Here is a 16,671-nt window from a genome sequence, read left to right on the forward strand (position 1 = left end):
GAGAGAGACAGACCATGAACGGGCGAGGGGCAGAGAGAGAGGGAGACACAGAATCAGAAACAGGCTCCAGGCTCCGAGCCATCAGCCCAGAGCCCGACGCGGGGCTCGAACTCCCGGACCGCGAGATCGTGACCTGGCTGAAGTCGGACGCTTAACCGACTGCGCCACCCAGGCACCCCGCGTTTGGAAAATATTTATTAAGAGCCTACCATTTTCCAGACACGATGCTGGGCACTGGGGATATGGTGGGGGAAAAATAGACACATCTCTGAACTCACGACATTCACAGTCTAGTAGAGGCATCAGACTTGAATCGAATAGTCCCACAAGTACAGGTAAAATTTGACTTGGATCAGACAACAGTGGAAAGACTTGTGGTACAATGAGAGTGTGTATTAGGAACACAAAGGAAATTTAAGGGTCAGGGAAGATATTTTGAGGAAGAGACAAATGGGAAGAAGTCTGAAGACTAAGGAAGAACAAGAACCTAATTACAAAAATGATTAAATAAACTGTCAACATCCAGCCATTTACTGGGATACTATCCAGGTTTTAAAAAGAAGGAGGTGGGGCGCCTGGGTGGCGCAGTCGGTGAAGCATCCGACTTCAGCCAGGTCATGATCTCGCGGTCTGTGAGTTCGAGCCCCGCGTCAGGCTCTGGGCTGATGGCTCGGAGCCTGGAGCCTGTTTCCGGTTCTGTGTCTCCCTCTCTCTCTGCCCCTCCCCCGTTCATGCTCTGTCTCTCTCTGTCCCAAAATAAATATAAAAAACGTTGAAAAAAAAATTAAAAAAAAAAAAAAAAGAAGGAGGTACCACCATGGAAACAAGTTCAACATCCAATGCCAACTTAGATAACACTATATTTTATAGAATTCCATTATGTTCCATATGCATAAAAAGTGTTCCAAGAATGCTCCATATGTATAAAAAAGATATACACACATATGTATATACACACTGAGAAACATCTAGGTTGTTTGGGGGATTATGGTAGTTTTTCATTTTCTTAAATGAAATTTAAATTTTCTTAAATATTTGATGTAATGTTTGCATTTTGTCTAACTCCACACTATGTTTATAATCACGGAAAAAATATTTTTAAAGTATGATGGTCACAATCGCCTTTTTTTTTCTCTTTTTTTTTTGATTTTAGAGAGAGAGAGAGTGTGAGTGGGGGAGAGGAGCAAAGAGAGGGAGAGAGAGGATTTTAAGCAGGCTCTGTGCTGAGTATGGAGACTGACGTAGGGCTCGATCCCAAACCCTGGGATCATGACCTGAGCTAAAATCAAGAGTCGGTATGCTCAGCCAACTCAGCTACCCAGGTGCCCTGAAAAAAGGATTTTTAAAATTAGGGTCCATGGGGTGCCTGGGTGGCTCAGTCGGTTAGGCGGCCGACTTCGGCTCAGGTCATGATCTTGCGGTCCGTGAGTTCTAGCCCCGCGTCGGGCTCTGTGCTGACTGCTCAGAGCCTGGAGCCTGCTTCAGATTCTGTGTCTCCCTCTCTCTGACCCTCCCCTGTTCATGCTCTGTCTCTCCCTGTCTCAAAAATAAATAAACGTTAAAAAAAAATTAAAAAAAAAAATTAGGGTCCAGGTCTTACCACTGGTGTAGAGGCTGACGTGCCCACACATATCTACACACATACATGGGTAGTAATTATAGATAATCTTGATTAGTGATTTATACAGTCACATCAAATGATATATTAAAATATACATTAAACCATGTGCTCTGGAATATTTACCATTATCATGAGTGATTCTTAACTAATGGAACAGAAAGCATGATCATGATGGCACCACATTTCAATTCAGTCTCGCTGGAAGGAAAGAAATTAGATGAAGTCTTGAAATCCCATCCCCTTTTCACCAGTTTTCAGAAGACTGTAGTTCATAAAGCAAGGTATTTTGTTAAAAGGATAACACTATTTTGTGGGTCCAGGGAACCACGGGCCTTAGGAGTTTACCAGAGCCTCATACTTATAAATTGCCAAGAGTTTGTTAAAACCATCAAATAGCATTGCTCTATGGTTCTCAACTTTTCACGTGTCCAGGAATCCCCGGGACACTTGTAAAATATATGCATTCCCAGGGTTCACCTGGGATTTTCTGAGTCAGAATTTCTGGGGGACCTCCTGAGATCTGCCTTTTAAACAAGGTCTTTGGTGGTTCTGCCTGAAGTGGCACCGAACCCACCTTCAGGAAACACAGTCCCCTTTGCATCCCACCAATCAAGCTCTGCCCTGACAGAGAGGGTGTTGCTGGCTTAAAACGTGGAAGATGCTCTAACAAGAAATCCTTTTCTCATTTCTGATAGATTTCACCAATGGATGAAAGGAGAATCTGAAGCCAATTAGCTAAAATGCTTTTCCGCTTTCCAGTTCCTCAGACTTTATGAAAGATAAGACTTCTTAGTAAGAGCTGTTTTAGCCCATTACCCATCTTTTTTTTCTTAGTGAACACTGGCTTGTTAATTAGAAGCCAGTGCCTTTCTCAATGGATGTAATCAGTGCCTCTATGTTCTTGGGGCAACAGGATGGTTTGTCTTAGCCCACGGCCCCATGGTTATGTTACAGGGAATCCACTTTAATGTCAGGGGGGTTTGGATTGGTTGGGGGGATGTGGGTGGGAGGGTAGAGGAGTGGGAAAAGAGGGGCAAATGTATGACGTAGAGGGAAAGTGCTGTGCTGGCAGTAAAGGGAGAATGAGGTACTTTCTTGGTCTTATGTTGATAATTATCAGTGACATAGTTACGACCATTACCATTTCATAGAGGAGACCATTATCACACTGTAAATATACCTGACCCTAAAATGTAGATTTCATGCTCTCTTAGAAAAATATTCATGGTTTTGTAGTTTACAGAAGAACACGTTACTTCTGCAATTTACCAGTATTTGTTTTTTGTGTTTTGTTTTTTGGGAGACAGACAGAGCATGTGAGTGGGAGAGGGCAGAGGGAGAGGGAGAGAGAGAATCTTAAGCTGGGAGTGGAGCCAGATGTGGGGCTCTGTCTCATGACCATGAGATCATGACCTGAGCTGAAGTCAGAAGTCAGACGCTCAACCAACTGAGACACCCAGGCGCCCCCCAAATTACCAATATTTGATAGAGAATTTATTTAAAAAACTGCACGTGTGATAATAGAGATACTTTGTATCATCATATTACAAATACAGATTAATTGTACTTAATACAAAATCCTACCGTCTGTGAATTTCAGAGCATAGAATCAATCAACTAATTTTTATGACTTTCCAGTTGTAAATCTCTTTCTCTCTCTTTCTCTCCCTTCCATTATCTCCCTGCCCTTCCCCCTCTCCCTCCCTCTTTCAGCAAATACTCAGCAAAGCAATGGGAAATACTGCCATCCTTTTCAAAAGGCCCTGATTTCTCATCCTGGTAAAAAATTAAGAGGCTGGAAGCTTAATATAATACTTAATATAAATGATTGCTTTTCCCCCCCTAAGATAATTAGGCATTTTAAATCCCTCCAGTCAATTCCCAATAAATATTTCAAAATATCCCTATTTGGCCTCATTCTAAAAGTAGCATGCATTCATTTTTAAAAATTAAAAGGTTCACCTGCTTCTGATTCTGTGTCTCCCTCTCTCTCTGACCCTCCCCCCATTCATGCTCTGTCTCTCTCTGTCTCAAAAATAAATAAACGCTAAAAAATTTAAAAAAAAATTAAAAGGTTCAGAGAAGTGTAAGAGTAAAATAGATACCATCAGTAATCTCACCACCCAGAAACTACAGTTAACAATTTAGTGTATTTCCTTGCAATTTTATTAATATACATGAACTTATATATGTTTTGGTTCACAAAGTGTATACAATTATTGTCTACCCAATTATTTTTCTGACCATTTTTATTTATAATGCTGAGGACATTTTGCCAACCATTACATATTATTTGAAAATGAAATATTAAAATGGCTCTCCACTTTCGCACCATACGGCGTCACCGTAACCTCAGCAACTCTTCACTATTGTTGGACTTTCCAGTGGTTTTCAATTTTTTTTTTTAATCATACATAGGATGAAATATATTTTATTAGTTGATCTTAGAGCTCTGTTTAAAGAGGGAATTGTCTTTGTCCAGGAGAGCACCCTGATGACCTGCTTCTGGACATCAAAGAACTTTAAGGGGACTCATGGGTGGCTCAGGTGGTTAATGGACTTTGGCTCAGGTCATGATCTCATGGTCTGTGAGCTTGAGCCCCACTTCAGGTGAGCTCCGCTTCTCTCTCTGTCCCTCTCTGTCCCTTTTTGGGTTCTCTGCTCCTCTCTCTCTCTCAAAAAAAAAAAAAAGACAAAAAAAAAAAAAAACAAAACAAAACAAAAAAAAACCCCAGAAAACAAAAACTGTAAGACATGAAAATTGAATCCAATTTTTAAATTGTCTGTATTGCTGTAATTGAAAACAATGCCCCACCCCCTTACCCCAACCCAACAGAATAGACTGCACACCTTTCCTTTGTGTGAAATGTTTTGGAAGAATCAAGGAAAGGGCTTGAGTTAGGGGCTGTGAGGGATGGAGGGTGGCAAACAGCCACAGCTGAATCATGAATGAGATCAAGGGTCCAGAAGTGAGCAGAAGTCACATAGGCAATGTAAGTGCCCAGGAATTTGCAGAAATATCACAGGAGGGCACTGTGCTTCCCTAGGGACATAGAACTAAAGGCTCGAGCCAATTTTATTTTAATTTTAAAAGGTCGAGGTGACCTCAGTCAACATCTATGAAATAAATAACACTGACGAAACAGGACACAGTTGGATGTTTATTTTGATCCACTGGGGCGTCTCCGTCTTCTAATAGAGGCGATTTTAACACATACGTGTATATCCATTAGCTTGTTTGATGCTCTCAGTTAAAAAAAAAATACTCTTCGTAAGTTTTTGTTGTTGTTGTTGTTCCATTATTGTGTTTTACTTTAACTATGAGGACTGCATTTACTTTGTCTTTACAGCCCATAGTGATTTGGAAGTCACATATCGTTATTAGTCATTCTCCCCAAGAAACAGGTGGAGATTTGTCTGTAAGAAGGTTGCTAGAAAATGTGCTCAGGAATAGTCTCTCCAAGGGTGTGAGGAATACAGGACTAGGCTGAGAGAAGCCGAACAGTGATGCAGTTGCAACAGTGGCCTCAGCCTAACTCCCACGGAGCTCTGAGATTGGGATGGCCCTTCTAGAACATTCCAAATTGAGTTGTGGGGGGTGGGAGTGGGAGAGTCGGCCAGTGGCTAGCACTTATCCTCCTGTATCAACTATTCATGGATGTGGGCTGTCCTGGAGAGGGGCCATGTAGTCACATCCTTGAATGAGGACGCTACTCTAGCTGAGGACACTTCCTGGGGAGGGACCCAGGGTGAGCCTTCAGGGGGCAACACTCCCAGCAGCTGGGGGACAAAAGCCTCAGTCCTAGAGGGGATACGGTTGGAACCCACAGTGCTCATTACACATAGCTTCTTATTTTTCTATTAGCATTAAGTTGCAAATAAAAATGCCTGGACTTATTTTCTCCCATTTTAATGTCAATAGTTATATTATACTTGAATGGAAAGAATCACTGACGTGCTTTTGAGTCAGATGAAAAATTTGGCGGGATTCTACTGGTTTGGGTTGATATAATCTGGCACTTGGATGAACAGAATCAACAGTATCATGTTATATTTCTTATCTTTAAGAATTAGATTTGTCACTCGTACTATTTCATTTTATAACTATTCCAACATTTTTTTTAAATTTGTTTTTTCAATGTTTATTTATTTTTGGGACAGAGAGAGACAGAGCATGAACGGGGGAGGGGCAGAGAGAGAGGGAGACACAGAGTCGGAAACAGGCTCCAGGCTCCGAGCCATCAGCCCAGAGCCTGACGCGGGGCTCGAACTCACGGACCGCGAGATCGTGACCTGGCTGAAGTCGGACGCTTAACCGACTGTGCCACCCAGGCGCCCCTAACTATTCCAACATTTTTATAGATTGAGCCATTTAAACTCATAAAGGGTAACTATTAAATTTTTAAAAATGTTTGTTTTTGAGAGAGAGAGAGAGAGAGAGAGAGAGAGAGAGAGAGAACAAGCAGGGGAGGGGCAGAGAGAGAGGGAGACACAGAATCCGAAGCAGGCTCTAGGCTCTGAGCTGTCAGCACAGAGCCCGACATGGGGCTCGAACTCACAAGCCGTGAGATCATGACCTGAGCCAAAGTCGGACACTCAACCAACTTAGCCACCTGGGCGCCCCTTTAAAGGCTAGCTATTAATTTTCCTCGTGCCTTTGACATGAATGAACAAATGAACGAAAGACCTAGAACCGAGGACAGAATTATACCTGCTTTGCTGCTAACCCCAAAGCCATCATTCCCTAACTGGCATCCATAGTGTAAAGTTACTATTTTAAAAATCAGGCATTCTGGCCTGATTTTTTTCTCCTATTGGACTCACAGGAAGTGACTTGGAGTCCTAGCTAATCTATGTAGTTAAATACTGCAGAAGATCCTGGGGTGCCTTGGTGGCTCAGTCAACTTTGTGTCTGACTCCTGATTTCGGTTCAGGTCATGATCTCACAGTTCATGAGTTGGAGCCCTGTGTTGGGCTCTGCTCTGATAGCATAGAGCCTGCTTAGGATTCTCTCTCTCCCTCTCTCTCTCTGCCCCTCCCCAGCTCGTGCTCTCTCTCTCAAAATAAATAAATAAACTTAAAAAAAGAAAACTATAGCAGATCCAAGTTCTTCCAATCTGTGAGGGCGAGGACAGAACAGGCAAGAGATAAGAATCATATTCACTTTGTCCACCCACCATATTGTTTGTATTTAATTCTACCAACTTGCTTGAAGTTAGGAAAGGCACCTTGATCTTAGGATGCCTCAGAAATATGCCACAGCATGATTATCAGCACAAGACATACAAGAATTTGAGTCTAAAGCAAGAGATTGATTCCAGAAACCGCAGGTGAAAACTGGGTTCTGCCCCCTATTCTTACCTGTGGTATGATACCAACTTCTCAACAAATTGCCGAATCTATTATCACATCTATTCGCCGTTCATTCAAGCGGGGAGAGCAGGACACAAGATGAGATCGCAAGTATGATTCAGAGCATGATACCCCTCTTGTGTGGATGACAAACTAGGGACTTTGCATGTTAGCTCTGATAATAAGATATCTTTCACCTAGCATGTATTATTAGAGAGGTCTATGGCATGGCCACTTGGAACTGAGACTCCATGGGAGTGCACAGGTTAGTAGAGAGATCAGCAATAACTTTCGATTTATTTTAATGTGTAAGTTTTAGCTACCTGGCCGTGAATTGAAGGGAATTTGGGTGGAGGGCATGTGGACCTGTATCATGCAACATGGTGGCATCATCCCTGAGATTTGGGGAACACTGGCATAACCGTGTAGGTCCAAGATCTACCATTGCAGGCTAAGTTAGATACAGTTCAGAACAAGGGACGAGACCCTGTATTCAGTAAAATGCTATATTAAGTCAGCAGTAAGACCTTGTTTTGAATCCTTGTAGCCTATTAGAATTTAAAGTCCTCAAGCTTCCATTATTTTTGTCTGGTCAATCTATATCTATATCTATATCTATATCTATATCTATATCTATATCTATAAATTTATATATATAAATATATACATGTATATATAAATTTATATTTATATATAATTAAAATTTATATATATTAAATATATATTATATTATATATAATATAATATATATTAAATTTATATATATTAAAATATATATTAAAATATATATTTAAATAAATTTAAATTTATATATATCCAAATATATATATACAGGTATATATATTTATACATATAAATATATATATAAGTATTTATATATATAAATTTATATATATAAATATATATACCTGTATATATATAAAAATATATATATGTATTGTTGTTTTGTGGTTTTTGTCTGCTAAATACATATTAAAAAAACTTGCATAGACATTGTCTTTAATTCAGTTCTGTTTTATATAAATATATTTATATTTATGTAAATATAAATATATTTATTTTTATATAAATATATACATGTATATATATAAATATATATATGTATTGTTGTTTTGTGGTTTTTGTCTGCTAAGTACATATTAAAAAAAACTTGCATAGACGTTGTCTTTAATTCAGTTCTGTTTTTGTTTTTCTCGATTGTTACATGAGGGAATGTTCATATCCATGGATGTTCATTTTATACTCAATGTTTAAAAGTTGCTTTTTGATACTGTATCTTCTTTACTCGAATTAGAGAAGTAATAGAACTTTCCATTCATATCTGTTTTTTCCTGAGGGTAATCTGCTTTATTAGTCAAGCAGTTCTTTTCCTGACTCTATGTCCCCAGATAGACATTTCTTTAGAGCTGATGACAAGAAGTGTGATACCATGCAGGCTTTTTTTTTTTTTTTTGTCTGTCCTTAGACTGCCCTCTTCTATTTCCATGTGAATCTCATTGCAGAAGGATGGAAGTAATTAATTAGCCAATTTGTAAGTAATTCTTCCTGACAAGCGGGCCACCTTCCTTTAACAAGAGTGTTAAATGAGCAATCTAGGGGACATGTAGTAAATTCATTAATTAAATTGAACACAAAACCAAGGACTTTCAGGGATCACGTTTCTTTTGTAAAGCAAATCGTCATTTTATGATTAATAATTACGTTGCAATCATTTAATCGTAAATAGTGCCTGATTCTGAAGATAAATGTATAAGCCAACATTTAACATCAGACGTCATTGTATGCTTGAGCCTGGACGTTTCTTTCTACCATTAGATTTTTCAGGTGACCATTTCCCCATGGATATTATCAAAGAGGAAGTTTTTCTGGAGGGGTAAGTCTTCCCCTGTCTCCTCGGAAACCTCCCCCAAAGAGAGTATATATACCAATGAAGGTAACTTGCATCCTAATATCCAGGGCTGTATCGCTGGTGCGACAAGAATACCACTTTCCACTTCAGAAAGATGTGATCGATCACACAGGAGGATAACTATTGCAGACTGTCCCGACTCACTGCAGAGGAAGAAGGTAAGGTCTCGGTAATGCAGTCAGATAGATCCTGTGTGACGGAATCGGAGGCCACCGCGAGGCTCTCTGCCTGCGGGAGTAGGGGCTTCCTATGGAACTGTGGCCCTGTCCGCTTTGCCTGATACCCCGTTACGATCAATGAAAACAGCGGTGAATGGTTACCTCCGCAAATGGGTGTCGACTCTACGCATCTACAAATCAGAATGAAGGTTGAGTTGGCGCTGCGTATTTCAAGGTAGAGATTTCCCAAAGAGAGGCAGTGAAGTGCTCCGTGGTGGCTTGTATCACACTGGTGGCCGCTGGTGGGGAGAGCGGGGGTGGGGACCTCAGGTGGCTGGGCAGGGGCAGGGAGCTTGGGCGAGCTCTGCGGCAGCCTGGGGCCAGGAAGCAGGGGAGAGGAGGAGGAGGAGGTACAAGCAGATGTGTGTGGATGGGCAGGGGAACTCAAGACGCTGCCTTTCCTGGAGGACAGAATGGGAGGGTCTGGCCGCCACGTGGGGACCAAAGTATGGCTCTGTGTGAAGCATCAGAGAAAACCTCAGGAGACATGGGCAGACAGCATGTTGCACGTGAGGTTAACATAGGAATAACTCAGACTGCACAGGGCGCCCGGGTGGCTCAGTCGGTTGAGCGTCAGACTTCGGCTCGGGTCACGATCTCACGGTTTGTGGGTTCAAGCCCCCATTGGGCGCTGTGCTGACAGCTCAGAGCCCTGAGCCTGCTTCGGATTCTGTGTCTCCCTCTCTCTCTGACCCTCCCCCACCCCTGCTCACTCTCTCTCTCTCTCTCTCAAAATTAAATAAACATTAAAAAAAAAAAAAAAGGAAAAACTCAGACTGCAAAGCCAAGTTTAAAATGAGAGAAACAAGGAATCCGAGGAACAGCAGAGAGGACAATGTGTATCAGAACCCGAGCTGAGGATCCCTGAGCTCTGACGGTAACAGGCGCCGCCCTGGACAATGGGGCCGCTATGACCGTGGGTCACCAGCGTGGCTGAGCTCCAATGCCCCGCACAGCACTTTCATCTGGGAAGACTCAGTAGGGGAAGTCGAAGCTTAAATGCAAATCAGTGCATGAAAATAAAGAAGAGAAACCAAAAGTTTCGATCCAAAAGCCAAAATGTTTTCCTTCACTTCAAAATCCACGGTGAGTGGGATAATATATTATCATCCAGGGAAAATCTGGCTTGATATGGGTAGATAAGCAGAATATTTAGATTTTTTTTTTTTAATTTAAGAGGAACAGAGATTTATTACATGCTACTTCTCTATGTGAAGAGCTGATTTTTAAAGAAAACTATCCTCTTCCAGGAATTAAGTTATGAACTGGTAAATGTATATTTATGATACTGAGCATTCATTCATTTCTTCCTTTAGGCAACTGTTTCCTGATTGTCTACCTTGCTCTTGACTCTGTGCCAAACCCTGGCATCGCAATGATTAGACATGCCAACGGTGGTCCCTGTGTTCACAGAGCCCCCTCCCCCCTTTCCCCAATTAGGGGAGAAGACAATAGTCAATCATTCCATCAGCTGCAAAGCTGAAACCAAACTAGAGGATATTTTATAGAAGGGACCCTTGCCTCAGAGCCACGAGAAGTCGTAACTAAGAAACTGACAATTTCTTAAAAAAAATTTTTTTTAATGTTTATTTATTTTGAGAGAGAGAGAGAGAGAGAGAGAGAGAGCAGGGGAGGGGCAGAGAGGCTCCAGGCTTTGTCAACACACAGCCCCAACATGGGGCCCGAACTCTTGGGCTGCGAGATCCTGACCTGAGCCGAAGTCGAATGGTTAACCAACTGAGCCACCCAGGCGCCCCAGGAACTGACAATTTCAAACAGAGGTAACTGTGTGAGCAAAGGCCCTGTGGCATGAAGAATCGTGACCTGAGAGGCCACCGTGGCATCTGTCTGAAGGAGCAGGATACCGAGTTTCTTCTTTGTTTTAGAGCAATGGCAGCCGTTGCAGGGTTTTAAGCAGAAAGGCGGTGTTCTCAGAATTTAGCTTCCAAAAGATCACTCCGGCTCCTGAGTGGAGGCGGTGGTGGAAAAATGCCCAGTGAAAGGATAGTGCAGGGATCCGGGCTGTTACAGGACGAGGCTCCTGGAGTCATGGGGACAGGAGGCCGCGGTGGCTTAGGTGGAGAATGGATTTGGGAGGTATTTAGGGGACGAAATCAACAAGACTGGATGTTCGGATCAGAATGGGGGTGAGGGAGAAAGGGCAGTGAAGGGTGAGGCCCAGATGTCTGGCTTATGCAACAGGAAAGGTGGGCGTGGCTTCTGCTGAGATCAGGGAAGTAGAAGGGAGCCACGGATGGGTGGGTGGGAAGTTCAGGAAGTTAGTTCTGGAAGTGTAGGGATACCTGGGAGCCGTCCACGTGGAGGCAAGCCGGCAGGGGGGAAACCGGGTCTGAAGCTCGGGCCGGAATGTGTGGTCTGGAGACGCGCGTTTGGAAGCCATGGGGGGTAAGTCTGCAATTGATGCGAATGCATAGGAAGAGGACAGAGCGTGGGGAAAAGACGAGAGAGGGCCTGGCACCAGGTGTTGACTACGCAGTGGCTGAAGATAAGGAGCGTGGGCGCGCAGAGGAGACGTGGCGGCCAGAGCAGGGTCCCGCATCGCCCAAGCCCAGGAAAGAGTTTCCAACAGTGCGGCTGGATCCGCCGGGTGAAGTACCCCCGCCCCGTGCCGCGCAGTGACACGAGCGCGGTGTCCGCTGAATGTAGCGCCACAAAGGTCGTGGTGACCCTGGCAAGACCAGTTTTGATGGGGGATTGAGGCGAAGCCAGAATGAGGAGTCGGGGAGGGTGTGGAAGGTGGGGCTTGGGGAAGACAGTGAGGATAAAACATTCAGGCACTTTGACTATGATAAGGATCTGCCAAGAGATCCTTTCTTTTTTTAAGTTTATTGATGTATTTGGAGAGAAAGAGAGAACTCGAGTGGGGGAGAGAGAGAGAGAAAATCCCAAGCAGGCTCTGGGCTGACCGTGCAGAGCCAGACACTGGGCTTGAACTCACAGATCATGACCCGAGGCTGAAATCCAGAGTCTGCTTAACCGACTGAGCCCCCCAGGTGCCCCCCACTAAGAGACAGATTCTAATTTTTTTTTTTTTTTTTTTTTTTTTTTTTGAGAAAGAGACAGAGCACGAGCAGGGGAGCGGCAGCCAGAGGGAGCCAGAATCCGAAGTAGGCTCCATCCAGGCTCTGAGCTGGCAGCACAGAGCCGGATGTGGGACTCGAACTCACCAAGCACGAGATCACGCCCTGAGCTGAATGAAGTCGGAGGCTTAACCCACTGAGCCACCCAGGTGGCCCCCCACCCCCACCCCTACCCCTAAGAAACAGACTCTATCTAAGGGAGAGGAGTTACCAGAGGGTGTAAGGGTCCCGAGGTGACAGGCTGGGAAGGGATCCCAAGCTCAAGGAGAGGGATGGCTATGAATGTTTGGCAACCAGACAAGGGAAGTGCCTTGTGTGAGGGCTTCAATTGTCTTCAAATTGCAGCAGGCACATTTTCTGAGACAGAGGGGCAAAAGTGTGTGCGTGTGTGCGTGTGTGTGTGTGTGTGTGTGTGTGGTGCGAGGGCTGCTGTCGGCACAGGCGGGGAGAAGCCCGGGGATAGGTTTTGTGGAAGGAAAGAGTGTGTTACTGGTTTTTCTGCACTGACAGTGACACAAATCTGCTCCACTGTGTGGCCTTACTTCTAAGGATTCAGCTACTGGGGGCCTGGGCTCATCAGGTGAAAGATTTCGCCAGACAAGGGGAGCAAAAGAGCCGAAAGGGCAAGGGATTGTCGAGTGTTGGCACAAGTGCCCCCGGTTGCTGAACCATAGGCTCTGTTGGACGAGGCCGGAAGTCAAGACAGAAGGTCAATGCCCTGAGGCCCGGGCGGAGCAGTGGACCGGAAGTCGCCAAGAGGCTGAAGGCGGTGTTCTCAGAGGGAGGAGCCGAACAAGCCCCGGAAGGAGAAGGGGCTGCAGAGCGTCGTGGCCTCCGTGACCCTGGGCGTGCGAGACCCGTTTTGCCAAGTGATTGTCACGCGTGCGTTGAAGCTCCTGGCGGTCGCGGAGCTTGGAGGCCAGATGCTGAGACTTTGATGAGTAACAGGGGGAGGAGTGGCAAGGGATCTGATAGACGACAATGTCAAGCGGGAAGGGCAGAAACCCACGAGGCTCAGAGAGTGGAGTTTTATTTTATTTTATTTAATTTATTTTTATTTTTGTTTTATTTTATTTATTTTAATTTTATTTTTATTTTATTTTATTTATTTTATTTTTGTTTTATATTTTATTTATTTTATTTTTATTTTATTTTATTTTTGTTTTATTTTATTTAATTTATTTTTATTTTATTTTCATTTTTATTTTATTTTATTTTATTTATTTTATTTTTATTTTATTTTATTTTATTTATTTTTATTTTATTTTTATTTTATTTTATTTTATTTATTTTATTTTTATTTTATATTATTTTTATATTATTTTATTTTATTTATTTTATTTATTTTTATTTATTTTATTTTTATTTTATTTTATTATTTTATTTTATTTTATTTATTTTTATTTTTATTTTTATTTTTATTTTATTTTATTTATTTTATTTTTATTTTATTTTTATTTTATTTTATTTTTATTTTATTTATTTTATTTTAATTTTATTTTATTTTATTATTTTATTTATTTTATTTTATTTTTATTTTTATTTTATTTTTATTTTATTTTTATTTTTATTTTATTTTATTTATTTTATTTTTATTTTATATTATTTTTATATTTTATTTTATTTGTTTTATTTTATTTTTATTTTATTTTATTTTATTTTATTTTATTTTATTTTATTTGCAAGACAAGATAATAGGAGGCAAGATGGCAGCCAACTTCCCTATCCTGTATGGGGGCTGGGCAGAAACGTGAGGGCAAAGGAAGAAGTGTCCTTGGAGGGACCTGGGTTTCAGCGCAAGGTGAGCTAAGGGAGGTCGGCTGAGGAGCTGGAAGAGATTCTCTGGAAGAGGTGGAAGGGAAGGCCGGCGGGGGGCAGGGCACCAGATCAGGGCCCCCACTAGACCGTTATTATTAGACCACAGAGGAGACAGACTACTACAAACTGTAGACCAGGAAGAGGGGTGCAAACAAAAGGCCTTAAACATCAGAAGAAAAAGAAACTCTCAGCTACTAATCTCTCTCAGCGTCAAGCTAATTGCCAGGAAAAAGGGCAGGGCCCCCAGCCGGGTCTCTAACCCCTTCCCCCAAGCAGAGACTTTCCACTCGGGCAGGGATTTGTCCAAAGGACGGTTCGAACCCCGTTTGGGACAATTCTCCTAACGCTGAACCCAAATATTTGTACTGTAGCTTAAAAAGTGTGTTTGCTCCCTGGTGAAAACAGAACAGCTGAATAAAAAACACGTCCACAAGCTTGCCAGTTAAAGACGCCAGTCTAATCATCTCTTGGCTTTCTCTTCTTCAGACTGAACCGTCTCTGCCTCTCACTTGTTTGCATGTGTCCCATTTTCTAAGCCCCGTTGAATGCAGGGACAGAATGTTCCCCAAGTTCTTGGTGTTCCTCTGCCCATGGAACTCGGGAACGGACACAGTGCCCTGGGGGAAGTTTTGGCAAATACCTAGTATAAAGGGAGGGTGATCTCACGGTTCTGCCGGACACGTATTGGTGCATCTGAACCCTGTGCGGTGTTTCCAGAGCCGGTGTTATGACTGAGCGTCGCTTATCTATTTTCATTGCTGGCCCTTGTGTAGCCACCCTCGCCTGCAGCCAGTCACGTCTCACCTTCTATTTGTGTACTTCGTTTCCCTCTCTTGAAGGTACTACCCTGCATTTATCTCCAGCGAACTTAAAAAAGCATGCTGACCACTTCTCTAATTTAGTAGGGTTATTTTAAATTCTGCTGTTCACCAGCAGGCTGACGCCGGCCTTCCCGCTCCTCCGGTGAGGAAGTGACTAATGTTCTCCGAGTTTCTTTCTTGCCAGTGCTGTGTTGGAGGGCATCTGTTTGCACACATTTTCTGCCTGAGTTGTTATCTGCTACTCCTGGGGCTTCTCGTCTGTGCAGGGGCATTTTCTATGTGCCCTGCTCGCCTTCCTTCAGGCCTTTATCAGTGTTAGGGGAATTCTTAGCGTTTCGCACCATAGGTCAAGCCTTTGTAGACGTTGATGCCAAAGTGGGCTATTTCTAACTTAATATGTGTAGGCAACAAGAACTTAAGCTTTTAGATTCAAAATCAACACCCAGATTAGTCTTTTTTTTTTTTTAAGTTCTTGTATATATTGCATACATCAGGGTCGATTATGGCCCCTAGGATGTGTGGTTCTAATTTTTAACTGAACCATTGCACAGCGTCAGGGCGTCGGCAGGCATTGACTGAAAGAAGCCTGAATATAAAGAGAGAATTCTGTGGGGTGCCTGGGTGGCGCAGTCGGTTAAGCGTCCGACTTCAGCCAGGTCACGATCTCGCGGTCCGTGAGTTCGAGCCCTGCGTCGGGCTCTGGGCTGATGGCTCGGAGCCTGGAGCCCGTTTCTGATTCTGTGTCTCCCTCTCTCTCTGCCCCTCCCCCGTTCATGCTCTGTCTCTCTCTGTCCCAAAAATAAATAAACGTTGAAAAAAAAAATTAAAAAAAAAAAAAGAGAGAGAATTCTGGAAAGGATACAGCTCAGCTTGCCCAAATCCTCCCTCAGGAAGAGTTAACTTCTGTGGCTGAGTCACAGGTGGGTGACACTTTATCTCCTGTTCTTCTCATCTTTATGACTCCTTTGTAAGTGTCCTTACCAACGTTTGTATCTCAGGCCTGTCTCCCCTAGGCCTGCCGGAGAAAGGGCTGGTGACTAATTTATCTCTATTTCACTCACAGAATCTTACGTAATGTCTTACAACAGTCAGCACTCAATAAATATTTGTGGAGTGAGGGAACAATGAAGGGACGAATACCATTTGGGAAGGGTTCGGTCCCAAGGTGGATTTTTTTTTTTTTTCCTGGCCAAGTAATTTAATTTGGATAAGACTCTTTCTTCTTTCTACATAGAAACTTTACATGATTTAAATGGTGAAAAGAATGAAAAAAAAATACGTTTGAAATCTAGAAATAAAGACGCTTTTAGAGAAGAGGAGAAACCTTTAAGGATTTTCTCTAAAAAGCACTCAAGTCAGTTGTCGCAAGCAAATGTAAGAGGAAGTCATGTGTTTGCCTTGGACAAGATGTTTGGAAGTTTTCGGCAAGCAGCAGCCAATCGGTAAGGGCCATATGCCGGGATCCTATTAGACAGCTCCAAACAATCTGATCATGAGCAAAAAAACATATGCAAGAAAGTATTTCTGAATAAAACACACATTTAAAAATGAACCAGCCAGTCTGGGATACATTAGATCGAACTAAGAGTATAAATCAAAGACTTTATTCTACTGTCATGGCCCATGCAGAATTTTCTAGACCAGGCTAAGAAAGCTATCGTTTGTAAGAATTGACCTGTGGTAGAGAGGTGCTGCTGATTCCTGTTCGTTAAGTGTCCCTTGATGTGTCAGGCGGCCTAATGTCCTGTGGCCCCAAAGCGTTGTGCCTAAAAGCCCGCCCACCCCAGGACGGTTCGTGTTTACAGCTTGGCATTTTCTCTACAGAATTTAT

Source organism: Felis catus, chromosome B4 (genome assembly GCF_018350175.1).
Source record: "Felis catus isolate Fca126 chromosome B4, F.catus_Fca126_mat1.0, whole genome shotgun sequence".
Classification (NCBI taxonomy): Eukaryota; Metazoa; Chordata; class Mammalia; order Carnivora; family Felidae; genus Felis; species Felis catus.